The sequence below is a fragment of the Canis lupus genome, chromosome 37 (assembly GCF_048164855.1).
Source record: "Canis lupus baileyi chromosome 37, mCanLup2.hap1, whole genome shotgun sequence".
Classification (NCBI taxonomy): Eukaryota; Metazoa; Chordata; class Mammalia; order Carnivora; family Canidae; genus Canis; species Canis lupus.
The window spans coordinates 19074040-19086178 of record NC_132874.1 but is presented as its reverse complement, the minus strand read 5'-3'; positions in this window follow the sequence as shown (position 1 = coordinate 19086178).

The following is a 12139-nucleotide window of genomic DNA, read 5'->3' as shown; positions in this document are numbered from 1 at the left end:
CCTACCTTGGAAGTATTGTGATTCCTTCCTTCTTCCACACCCCCCGCAACACGGCCTCTCCCAGTCCCTCCTGGTCACTGGTCCTGGTGGTTCAGCCAGGCAGAAGCAGAGACCTTTCCGGTCCTCGGGGACTCCCTGCCCTCTGCGAGGTGGGGAATCCCTCTGCCTTTCTGAGCACCAACCAGCTCTCGAGGCCCGGTTGGAATGTACACCCCGGTCAGAGTTTCCATCCTTTTCCATCTGTCCTTTCCTGGCCTGCTCCTCTGGCTTGCAGCGGCCTCTGCTTCTGCTATCCCGTGGAAGTCCTAAACCAGGACTTTGAGTTCAGCTGTGCAAGGACAGGAGAATCACAACGGGAAAAAAGGTGCAAGCATACAAGTTTCCTTTGCTTCTGTTTTGGAATCCATGTTATCACAAGAGACAGTAGAGCAAATCTGATAACGTTTACTAAACGATGGATTTTCGGGCTACGGATCTTAATTTCTTCTTACTAACAGCCAGGCTGTTTACCCCAAATCTACCAGTCATGCCACTCTTTCTTCCAGGGCTACCAAGCCTCTTTCTGTTGAAGATGTTACAAAGAAGTGACTGTGTCCAGGTCTCGCTGTCACATTCCACGTAAGTATGACAAGACCAGTGCTCATTCTCAGCCTCAACGTCCTCTAGGAAGTTCCAGGATGTGTCTAGTAGCAGGCAGTTCTCTCTTTCCCCTGAGAACTATTTTTAAGATAACTATTTGTCTCTTACTCCCTGTGCTTATTGCAGTAAATCTTCTTGTGGCTCTCGTGGGTCTTGGGTGACAGGGCTATGCTTTAGGTAGCCACTCACGGGAATAGGATGCAAAAGATTTGGATTCTAAATTCTGACACTAATGAATAGATGAGCCTCGGTAAGTCATGTCCTCTCCCTGGGGCTCAATTCTCTCATCCATAAATAAAAGGCGTGGGTAAAATCAATGATGTGCTAGTAAATCTTTAATAACTAGCTCTTGGTGGAAGAGGCGGGGAGAAAGAAGCCCTGATTTGTAGTGTTTGTTAATTTCTGTGGTGTAAATATCCCACCAAAGTCAACTGGCTTATAAATTTCCTGAAAATTTAGCCTTGGGCCCTGGTGAGACAGCACCCATCAGTTTTAATACAACTTTGGATAAGATCAATAATATACATATTTTAATCCGGATACTCTTTGATATTATAGATCTAAAAGTCCCTTCCAGCCTTACAATGCCACAATTCTATGATTCTGACACTGGATGGTTTTTTTTTTAATTGTCAGGTTACACCCAAAACCTAATTCACAGCACTCACTTGCTGCGTAAGTTCGCTGGCATCCTGATTGAAGGTGGCTTTGGTCCAGATTTGGAGCTATCCTCCCTCTTGAACAAGCAGCTCTGGTCAGAGGCCTTTGAACTCAAAGCATTCTGAAGCTCTCATGGCCTGGGAGTGGGGACCTGGGTCTTGAAACTCCAGGAGTCATTTTAGAGTTGTTCCTGCCTTCAGCCAAGTGGTCAGATGGGTTGTGATTCATCACCATGTGATCTCAGCCACTGTTTCCCAGGATGCCTGGAAGCGAGGAAGGCCTGAGAGCAGAGAGCAGAGAAAAAACTGGGAGGAGAAGGAGACATGCCTAGGGTAGGGCTCATGCTGAGTCGTCAGCCGGTGTGAGTCACTCCTGTCTCCTCTGGCAGCCACACCTTTTGCCCAAGTTTTGAATGCCAGGTGGAGAATTTGCCTGCACCAAGCTCCCTTGATCAAGTTGGAACAGGTTTCCCAAGGGATCATTCCCATTAAATTAATGGAATCAAAATAAGCTGATCTCTCTTGAAATGTGATTTATGTATTTCTTTTTTGTTTCCTAAGTGTTTACAGGGACCCCTGAAAGTTAGATGACAGAAAAGAGGAAGAAACATACTTTGACATCCAGGGGGCTGGAGATTGGCAGATGGAGGTGGGTGGTGGGTGGTGGGGCAGTTCATATTATCCATTCCTGCCCTCCCATCCTCCTCACCAGCTTGCTAAAGAAACCAAGCTGAGTGCAGTGAGGAGTGCAAGGGCATGAATCTTCATGAGTTACTGTAGTATGATCAGGATCTTCCATTTTATGTGTGTGTGTGTGTGTGTGTGTGTGTGTGCGCGCGCATCTGCACACAGGTGCCTGCAACCAATACGGAATTGAGAAGAAAAGGTCTAGGGGTACCTAGGTGGCTCAGCTGGTTAAGCCTCTGACTCTTGGTTTCTTTCTTTTTTTCTTAAGATTTTATTTATTTATTCATGAGAGACACACAGAGAGAGAGAGAAAGAGAGAGAGAGAGAGAGAGGCAGAGACACAGGCAGAGAGAGACGACTCTTGGTCTCATGGGTCCTGGGATCAAGCTGAGAGTAGAGCCCAGCATCAGGCTCCACACTCAACTAGGAATCTGCTTGAAGTTTCTCTCCCTCTGCCCCTCCCCCAACTCTCTCTCTCTGTCCCTCTAAAGTAAATAGATTTAAAAAAAAAAAAGAAAGAAAAAGAAGAAAGTCTAGAAGGGAAAGATTTGGCATATAACTAGCTTTCAAACCTCACCTCCATCAGGATCTATCAATCAAAAACAAAAACGACTATTTTTGAGGATGTGGAGAATGCAAACCGGGGCGGGGGCGGGGGGGGCACTGTTGGTGGGAATGCAAAAATACAGTGCAACAGCTGGGGAATTAGTTGTGATGAGTCCTGAAAATATTAAACATAGAATTACCACATGACCAGCAATTCCACTGCTGGATATATATCCAAAAGCATTGAAAGCAGGACCTCAAAGAGACATTTGTATGCCCATGTTCACAGCAGCATTATTCAGAGTAGCCACAGAGTGGAAGCACCCAAGCACCCATCAATGGGTAGGTGGAAAAATAAAATGTGATCCATATAGATAATGGAATTTACTCAGCCTTGAAAAGGAAGGAAACACTTACACAGGCTACAGCATGGATGAACCGTGAGGACATTACGCTACGAGAAATAAGACAATCACAAAGAGACTAGCACTGTGTGGTTCCATTTAGAGGAAGTATCTGGAGTAGTCAAATTCCATAGAGAGAGAAAGCAGAGTGGTGATTGACAGGGCCTAGAGGGGAGGGAGGAAGGAGAAGGTAGTGCTTAATAGGTGCGGTGATTCAGTTTGGGAAGATGAAAGAAGTACTGTGTGTGGATGGGTGGTGGTGACGTGTGCGCGACAATGCCATTGAACTATAGGGCCTTAAATGGTTAAAATGGTAAATGCCATATTGTTGTGCATTTTACCACAATTAAAAAAATTCACACACACACACACACACACACATATCTTGGAGACAAACTCTGTGGATTTGAATCTCTGTTTCATGGCTTGCGGGAAATATGAGCTTGGCTGGAAATATTGACCAGCCTGAGCCTTTGTCATGTGTCCCATGGAGAGGACAATGAGACTCACTTCTCAGGGCTATTGTAAGGTTTCAGTGGGACAGCCCAGGTGAGGCACTCAGCGCTGTGTTTGGTACATAGCCAGCACTCAGCGGTAGCTACTTCTACCATCGAATGCTCAGGCATCGATGGTGGAAGGTCGACTAGAAGCTGGCTATTGGCAATCTTGTGTAACTTGTCCTTTTAAACTTGATCCAAAGGGGATCCCCGGGTGGCTCAGCAGTTTGGTGCCTGCCTTCGGCCCAGGGTGTGATCCTAGAGTCCTGGGATCAAGTCCCACATCAGGCTCCCTGCATGGAGCCTACTGGTGTCTCTGTGTCTCTCATGAATAAATAAATAAAATCTTTTTTTTAAAATAAACTTGATCCAAAGAAGAAAACAAATGATTTCCCACCACATGTATTCATATTCATAAATATATGCACCAGGAAGGCCCACACGCACATGGAGTAAAGATGATTAATGACGCCATTCGCCATACTCATTTCATATATTCCAAAGTTGTCTTTTCTACTAAGATATTGGAGTCTGGCTTTGCCCTTGGGCAGATTGCATTTAGGCAGAGATGTTTTAGGTTTCTCAACACTATCCAAAATTAGACCTTTGTTTTCGATAAGGAATTGCTGGAATAACATCTGAGGTGTTGTGATGTTGTCCACATAAGCTTCCAAGGATGGCCCATGGTGACCAAGCTGGGTCTGTAGTCAAGGCAGGAGCGAAGGCAGGGCCCGCCTCTATTCCCCATCCTCCTAGAATCATTCTTCTGGACCCTCCACGGCCCTCTTGATGCTCCCCACTACAGCAGTCACCCTGTCGCCTTCTGGAAATTGCTGGTAAAGTTTATCTGAGGAAGGCTCAGGAAGCCAAGGACAAGGAGAAAAGCAGATAAATACTAGAAAGGCCTACTATGTAGATTTGAGAGTATATTTAGGGGTAAAATATGCAAAATATGAATTGTAGTATTGCAATTCCAATGAATATTTTCAGAAAAATGATTCTCAACTGGGGTAGGGGGAGGATTTGCCCCTCTACTCCCTACTCCCCCAGGGGTGGGGGGGACATGTAGCAATATCTGAAGACACTTCGGGTCATCACAATTCACAGGCTGGGGAGGGTGCTGCTGGCACCCTAGTGAGTAGAGGCCAGGGATGCTGCTAAACATCTTACAATGCATAGAGTAGCACCCAGAACAAAGGATCTGGGCTAAAACGTCAATAGTGCCAAGGTTGAGAAATCTAGTTTTGAGAACCAGAAAAGATGAAAAGAAATCATCTCCTAGCTGACGCTACAGGTATTGCCCTAATTTATCTCCTTGTTTTCAATAGAGATATTAAAATTTAAGAATGGATTTGGTTAGGGAAGGGAGATTTTCATTACAAACTATCAAGACTTCTTGAGTTAGACCTTCGCTATATTAGTCAGAACTTGTTTCTTATCTTGCTCAACTTTCAGAAGGAATTTGTCCAAACATGAAATCCCTTTAAACTTCACAATGCATTACACCTGGGAAACAGCTTTATGGGCCACAGATTAAAGTGGGAAAAAGGTGTGCAAAAAGGCTCTAAGTGATCTGCGGAGAGCCAGCACAGAATGAGAGGCTCCCCCATGGCCTGGAATCCGAAACCGCATCATCGTATGTTCCCGAAACACCAGGCTCAAGAGAAGAAGCAGCATAGCTGCAAGCAGGTTCTGCGTCTGCCTGCCTGCATTGCAATCTTGTCTTCAGCAGACAAACTGTGACCTTGGGCAAGTTTCTGAACTTCTTTGTGCTGCTATGTTCTCGCCCCCAAAATAGGGATAACAGCACGCTATACCCCGCAGGGTTGCTGGGTGGATTAACTGACATAGTTAAGACAGGAAAAGCATGGTGCCAGGGGCTTTGTAAGCCCTCTAGAAATGCTGTGCATTCCAGTGAGGATGGCAAAGTGGAACATGCCGGTGAAGGTGAAGGAACAGAATATATTTCCTTTTTTAAATAATTAATTAATTAATTTATTTATTTATTTATATTTCCTTTTAAATATAATCAGCTTTTGTTGGTGTCTCTGTGACTCAATCTCTGGGTTGCTTTAAAACTGGAGGAAGACAATTCTTTTTCTCTACTCTGGAAATGACAAGCCATACTTAGAGCAGCACCAGAGAATGCTTACAAAATTAGAGAATAGGGTAGTGGAGAAAGAAGCCAAGAAAGAATTTAGATCATTCACAGTGAAAGCAAATTTAAGGACAGGCTTTGTGCTTACACAGATCCTAGGTGCGTACCACACATTCATCGACAGATGAATCTACAGAGCAAGTTTTGGAAGATGAGAAGCAACACAATCTGAAAGGAAGGTTGAATCATAAAGAGAGAAATCGCTATGTACGTGAGGCTCTGGGTTTACAGAATATTGCAGGAGTTTGGGGAAGCTTCAGCAAGAACATTCACAATGGTTCTTATATCCTGCTGCACACTGGGGACTCTTTTTTTGAGAGAGAGAGAGAGAGAGAGCAAGTAGGGAGCGGACAGAGGAAGAGAATCTCTAGCAGACTCCCCACTCAGTGCGGAGCCCAACGTGGGTTGGATCTCACAACTCTGAGGTCATGACCTGAGCTGAAATCAAGAGTCAGTCACTTAACCAACTGAGCCACCAAAGGTGCCCCCCTTGGGACCACTTTTAAGAATACTACTTCCCAGCTCTATCCCAGACTAACTGAATCAGGATCTTGGGGGCTGGTGCCCAGACATCTTGTATTTTTCGAGTCCCCAGATGATTCCAATGAGCAGCCAAAGTTGAGAGACCAAGGTTTCTTAAACTTGAATGTTACAGGAATTGTCTGGGAATTTTATTAACACTCAAAATCTGATTTGGTAGGGTGTGGATAAGGGAGGGAGGAGTGAGAGGAAGTAGGGGGCGAAGATAACTGCATTTCTGAGAAATCCCCAAGACAGTCGATTCCACAGTTCTAGGGGGTGCCCCCAGTTGGAGCTGTAGCTTCGTGTGCTTTCAAAATGGCTCCATTTGAATAAACATATGATATCATTTTCAAGTGCCAGTGCTGTTGTTTGAAATTCACTTGTTCAACAAATGTCTGATAACCTATAGTAGCTCGATGCTTTTGGAGGGACACAGATGAATAAGTAGATTCCTTCCCTCAAGTTGTTTACAATTCAATTTATAATAGATGGCATTCAGTTAGTCAGAAATTAAAACCTCCTGACTGTAAGGTTTCCTGATGGCAGTGAAATGGGATGGGTCTCGAGGGGTGTTTGGGGTGGAAGATGTTAAGAGAAAGAGTTTCGTTTCAGGAAAGTACTGAATGAAGAATGTCTGTGTGACGCAACAGAATGGGCTGGAAAATTCTTGAAAGAAGAAATGAACAGGAAAAGGAAACTGAGCTTCCAGGGTTTTTAAAAGTAGTCTAGATAATAGTGAAAGGGAATAGAAGGGAAGGGAGAAGAAATGGGTAGGAAATATCAGAAAGGGAGACAGAACATGAAGACTCCTAACTCTGGGAAATGAACTAGGGGTGATGGAAGGGGAGGAGGGCGGGAGGGTGAGGGTGAATGGGTGACGGGCACTGAGGGGGGCACTTGACGGGATGAGCACTGGGTGTAATTCTGTATGTTGGCAAATTGAACACCAATAAAAGATAAATTTATTATTAAAAAAAAGAAAAGAAAAAATAAAAGTAGTCTAGAGATGGCTGCTATGATTTAGAGGGTCCTGAGGAAGGAGAACCTTGTTGCTTGAAGGTAAGAGGGCCTCGCTCGGATTTGAGGTTTTATTTGGGAGCTTCCACTGGCCCATTTTATTTACTGGGCTTAGCAGATAAAGCAAGCACATAAACTCAGCCCTGGAATTTCTCTAAAAGGCTCATCCACATGTCATTTGCATCTTCTGGCTTCAAACCATCGTGTTATTTGCATCCTGATTTACAAATGTTGTGGCCAAATTGGTCAAGGGTCAGTATCCAGGGATGCTAGCCCATGACTCTTTGTAAGCATGGTCTCTTCATATCTCCCTGTACGTCACATTATCAATCAGGGGTGGCAAGCCAATATAAAGAGTGTCTAGTTCATTCCTATGTTGTCAGTGTTGGCAACAAATGGATAGACTGCCTGGTTATTGGGAACTTCATCTTCATCACTCCCCTGTCTGATACCAACTTTGCTGAGCCTGGCAAGCACATCACCAGGATTGCAAAATCTCCAAGTGCTTATGAAACCACAGCCAGACCTGCTGAATTTTCAAACTGCAGGCCAAACCTGCTCCTCCTCACCTATGTACCAACAGGTTCAGAAAAGCCTTTGACAATCATTCCGCAGGCTCAAGCACAAGTAAATTCTTAAAACGGGTCTCAGGTCTTTTAAATTCTTAAAAAAGACAGGAGTCGGGCAGGTAGCTCCCACCAGTGATTCCAGCCTGTTCCTAGGATGGGAGCCAATGCCACAGAGCAGTGACTGATTTCTTTGTTCTTATGAAAAAGTAATACATGCACTTGATAAAAATTTAGAAAACACAGAACAGTGTAAAGGAGAAAATAAGTCACCATAGTCCCCCTTTCCAAAGAGAAGGTAAATATTTTCATAAATTTCTTCTTCTAGCCATGTTTCTTACAAATGTGGGGTTATGCAACATAGACAGCTTTGCTGTCCTAAATGTTCACTTAACATTCCTGCTAAATCACGTTCAAAGTGAAAATCATTTGTCTTTCTTAGAGTACTCAAATCCATTCAGGAAAAACGGATCTTCTTATTGGTATAAATTCACACTGATGGGTCTTATCTCCCATTAAAACAGGTCTGAGGAGGTGCCTAGGTGGCTCAGTTGGTTAAGCATCTGCTTTAGGCTCAGATCACGATCTCAGGATCCTGAGATCCAGCCCCACATCGGGCTCCCTGCTCAGCGGGGAGTCTGCTTCTCCCTCCCCCTCTGCCCCTCCACCCTTGCCTTGTGCTCTCTCTCGCTCTCCAAAAATAAAAAAAAAAAAAATCTTAAAAAAAAAATGGGTCTGGGTGCTCACCTAGGCACAGCATTTGATAACAGAATTAGCCTGCTCTCCTGAGGCTTGTGCCTAGATGGTTTTTAGACTTGGTGAAAAGTAGTTCTGTCTGTTGTAGGAACTAGTTAAGGTAGGTGGAATTTGCTTACTCCCATCTCCAAATATCCTTGGAAATAAGGATATCCCAAGCTTAGGATGGCAACCCCTTCTGTGCATTTGTAAGATATTAATATTTGCCTGACTGCATAGCCCATCCTACGGATATTTTCATACTACGTGCTCATTATTTCTTAAGCTTCCCCTTTCCTTCTTGCCTGTTCATTAACACCGATCCTCATTAGGCAATCCTATCATCAAGCATTTATTGAACATCGATAGTGCTGGAATTTTAAGAATGGCAATGATCGGGGCCCTAAAATCCTCTCTGGGAGATGAATGGCTGGGGAGCCCACCAGCAATGGTTCTTGTCTCTGGCTAGGTGTTAGATTCCCTGGGGAAGCTGTTGTGCTGAAGCTGCACCCCAGCCCAGGTGCATCAGCATCCCTGAAGGTGGGACGCAGGCAAATAGTTTTCAGAGCTCTGGCAAATGATTCCAGTGTGTACCTGGGGATGAGAACTGGTGCCACAGAGCAGTGATTTTCATCTAATTTGCTACACTTTGGAATCACCTGGGGAGAGTTTTTTAAAATTAAAATGCCCACCCCAGAGCAAATGAGTCGGAATGTCTGGAAAAGGCATCTGGCAGCTGTATTTTTTCAAAGCTTTTTCAGATAGCCTGGTACCCAACGAGTGCTAAGAATCATTACTATAAGCAATCTAGCGAGTGGGGGAAAAAATCTAGATTTGAACCCATTTCTGGCTGTTTGGTTTTGCAAGCCATGCATGGCTATAGGACCATGAGTTACCCCCAGGAGGCCATGTGGGATTATGGAAACGGCACAGGGCTGTGAAGTCATGAAGGACGCTTAAGGCATGCTTCAAGTCTTGGTTTGCTATAGAACATTTGCTCTGTGATGTCAGACAAGTCACACAACCTCTCAGGGTCAGGAACCCCTCTTCACCTGCTTATGATGGCTACCAGCCTAGTTTTTTCAGATTTTCTTCCTTAATTGATGTTTTACTGGCTTTTATGTGGTGATCAGTACATAAACATGACGATCAACTTGTTTATAGTTCTTAGTGCAAGTGCTGATACTAAAAAAAAAAAAAACTAGGGGCACCTGGCTAGCTCAGTCAGTAGAACATGTGACTCTTGGTCTTGGGGTTGTGAGTTCAAGCCATGTTGGGTGTAGAGATGACTTAAAAAATAAAATCTTTTAAAATGTATACAAAAAGCTACATTATTGTAGTTTCTATCCAAACAGTTACTCTATTGACTTTCCAGCTTAGAATCTGGGGACAAATTGTTCTTAAAAAGAGGTTCTTAGGGACATCTGAGTGGCTCAGTGGTTGAACATCTGCCCTTAGCTCAGGTCGTGATCCTGGGGTCCTGGAATCTAGTCCCACCTTGAGCTCCCCACAGGGAGCCTGCTTCTCCCTCTGCCTATCTCTCTCTGTGTCTCTGTGTCTCATCAATCAATCAATCAATCAATCAATCAATCAATCTTTGAAAAAAAAAAAAAAGAGGCTCTTAAAGGACTTAGCATAAGTGAAATGAGTCCGAAAAAGACAAATACTGTGTGATCTCACCCACACGTGGAATCTAAAAAGCACACTCATAGAAACAGAGATAGGTTGGCAGTTGCCCAGGGGCTTTGGGTGCAGGAAATGGATATAAGTTAAAGGATATAAATTTCCAGTTATAAGATGAATACGTTCTGGGGCTCTGACATACAGCATGATGGCCACAGACCGTAATACTGGATTATAGATGGTTTGTTTGTTTGTTTGTTTGTTTGGAGGAGCTTATAGATGTGAAAGTTGCTAAGAGAGCAGAGCAGATCTCAGACATTCTCACCACTCACACACACATACACACACAAGGGTAATTACATGGGGTGATGGGGATGTTAACTAACCCTATCGTGGTAATCATTCCACAATATATATATGTGTGTATCAAATCACCATGCTGTGCGTCTTAAATTCACGCATTGTTGTACATCAATTATAGATCGGTAAATCTGGGGAAAAATAGAGGCGCTCAAATGTTATTGTCTTTTTTTTTTTTTTTTTTTTCAAATATTATTGTCTTAAAGCGTTGATAATCTGTTAGGTCTCACATGCCACAAGTTCGTGACTTCATATCACACACATCACGGGCTCAGACACTTCTGATCTTTCACAGCACGTTGACAAACTTATCAGGAAAAGCTGAGCTACCCAATAACAACGATGTCACAGAGAGCATCCAATTTTGTCAGGAGAAGCCAAGGTCAGGGAGCAGTTTTATAAATAACTCTACTAAAAGACAACAGGGGAGTAAAGTTAAGTCATATCAGATGTTTACAACAAGTTAAATGCATGATTATGACTTCAAATTACCATTTGATTCCAAGATCTATAAAGAACTTATTCAACTCAACAGCAAAGAAACAAACAATCCAACCATGAAATGGGCAAAAGACATGAAGAGAAATCTCACAGAGGAAGACACAGACGTGGCCAACAGCACAGGAGGAAATGCTCCACATCACTGGCCATCAGGGAAATACAAATCAAAACCACAATGAGATCCCACCTCACACCAGTGAGAATGGGGAAAATTAACAAGGCAGGAAACCACAAATGTTGGAGAGGATGTGGAGGAAGGGCAACCCTCCTGCACTGTTGGTGGGAATGTGAACTGGGGCAGCCACTCTGGAAAACTGTGTGGAGGTTCCTCAAAGAGACCTGCCCTACGACCCAGCAATTGCACTGCTGGGGATTTACCCCAAAGATACAGATGCAATGAAATGCCCGGACACCTGCACCCCGACGTTTCTAGCAGCAATGGCCACAATAGCCAAACTGTGGAAGGAGCCTTGGTGTCCATCGAAAGATGAATGGATAAAGAAGATGTGGTGTATGTATACACTGGAATATTCCTCAGCCATTAGAAACGACAAATACCCACCATTTGCTTCCACGTGGATGGACCTGGAGGGTATTATGCTGAGTGAAGTAAGTCAATCGGAGAAGGACAAACATTATATGGTCTCATGCATTTGGGGAATATAAAAAATAGTGAAAGGGAATAAAGGGGAAAGGAGAGAAAATAAGTGGGAAATATCAGAAAGGGAGACAGAATGTGAAAGACTCCTAACTCTGGGAAACGATCTAGGGGTGGTGGAAGGGCAGGAGGGCGGGGGGTGGGGGTGAATGGGTGACGGGCACTGAGGGGGGCACTTGACGGGTTGAGCACTGGGTGTTATTCTGTATGTTGACAAATTGAACACCAATAAAAAATAAATTTATTAAAAAAATTACCATTTGATTAGGTTTCTTCTTACGGGATTAAAACCAGCCAACACACTCCTCCTCCCTAGCCTATGATCAAAGCCTCCTTTAATTTGGTATTTTATTAATTTCTGGTTGTCCTCAAAAAGCAACAACAGGCCTGTGACCTCACTTCTTTTTTTTTTTTTTTAAAAAGCATTTATACTTATAAAAATTGTTTTTAAGGCATAGAGTTTCCTACTCCTTAAATGTGCATTTCTAGTACTATTAAGATCTTTCATTTATGAAGTGGTTTCATTTATAGACTACAATGCCTCCGGATTGTACAAGAAGCATGGTA